Source organism: Pyrgilauda ruficollis, unplaced genomic scaffold, assembly GCF_017590135.1.
Source record: "Pyrgilauda ruficollis isolate IOZ18807 unplaced genomic scaffold, ASM1759013v1 scaffold4363, whole genome shotgun sequence".
Taxonomy (NCBI): Eukaryota; Metazoa; Chordata; class Aves; order Passeriformes; family Passeridae; genus Pyrgilauda; species Pyrgilauda ruficollis.
Genome location: NW_024525894.1, coordinates 1 through 1,223, shown reverse-complemented (window position 1 = coordinate 1,223; position 1,223 = coordinate 1). Strand labels below are relative to the sequence as shown.

The 1,223-nt window shown below is 62.9% G+C and overlaps 1 long non-coding RNA gene across 1 annotated transcript; it reads right to left on the bottom strand.

Moving 5' to 3' along the window:
• Nucleotides 1-211: 211 nt before the first annotated feature.
• LOC121359345 lies at nt 212-813 on the bottom strand. The gene is made up of 3 exons (XR_005956036.1): nt 679-813; nt 443-551; nt 212-269 (listed from the first exon to the last, which is right to left on the bottom strand). It is a non-coding gene; the product is annotated as an uncharacterized LOC121359345 (long non-coding RNA).
• Nucleotides 814-1,223: the final 410 nt, after the last annotated feature.

The window sequence follows — 1,223 nt, the reverse complement described above, 5'->3', positions numbered from 1 at the left end:
ACCTGTGTGACACCTGTGTAATGCCTGAGTCACACCTGGGTCACACCTGTGTCACCTGTACATCCCCTCCCAGAGCGCCATGAAGAGCTCCAGGGGGTAGCCCCGGTACAGCAGCACACCTGGGACAGGTATGTCACACCTGTGTGATACCTGAGTGACACCTGAGTCACACCTGTGTGACACCTGTGTAACACCTGTGTCACACCTGTACGTCCCCTCCCAGAGAGCCATGAACAGCTCCAGGGGGTACCCCCGGTACAGCAGCACACCTGGGGGCAGGTAAGGGGCTCACCTGGGTCACCTGTGTGACACCTGTGTAACACCTGAGCTCACCTGCGCTCAGCAGCCCCTCACCTGCCCAGGTGGGCTCACCTGTGCTCCGCAGCCCCTCACCTGTGCTCACCTGTGCTCAGCAGCCCCTCACCTGCCCAGGTGGGCTCACCTGCCTCGCGGTACTGCCCGAAGACGAGGTCGGCGGCGTCCAGGGCGGCGGCGCTGCCCACGTGCGTCCCCTCCTCGCCGTAGTTGGTCATGTAGAACGAGATGCGGCCCTGGGGGCGGCCAGGTGAGCCCAGGTGAGCCCAGGTGAGCTCAGGTGAGCCCAGGTGAGCCCAAGTGTGCCCAGGTGAGCTCAGGTGAGCCCCCAGGTGTGCCCAGGTGAGCCCAGGTGAGCCGTACCTGGCGCTGGGACTCGTACAGGATCCGGTCCATGGTGTTGAGCAGCGTCATCGTCTGGTAGAGCTTCAGCACCTGCTCCTTGGGCAGCTGCGGACAGGTGAGACACGTGAGACAGGTGAGACAGGTGAGACACGTGAGACAGGTGAGCCTCACCTTGTGGGACACCTGTGGGACAGCTGTTAGACAGACACCTGTGTGACACCTGGGACACACCTGACACCTGTGTGACACCTGTGTGACACCTGGGACACACCTGACACCTGTGTGACACCTGTGTGACACCTGTGTGACACCTGGGACACACCTGGGACAGGTGAGCCTCACCTGGGCAGGTGTGGCACCTGAGGGACCCCTGTGAGACACCCGTGAGACACCTGTGTGACACCTGGGAAATGTGTGGCACCCGGGGGTCACCTGCCCCAGGTGTGCCACCCATCCCACCTGTCCCCCTTACCTGTGGGTCCTCAGCAGGCTGCAGCGCCTGTCCCAACTCACCTGTCCCAGGTGTGTTCCCTGCACCAGGTGTGTGTTACCTGTCCAGGTGT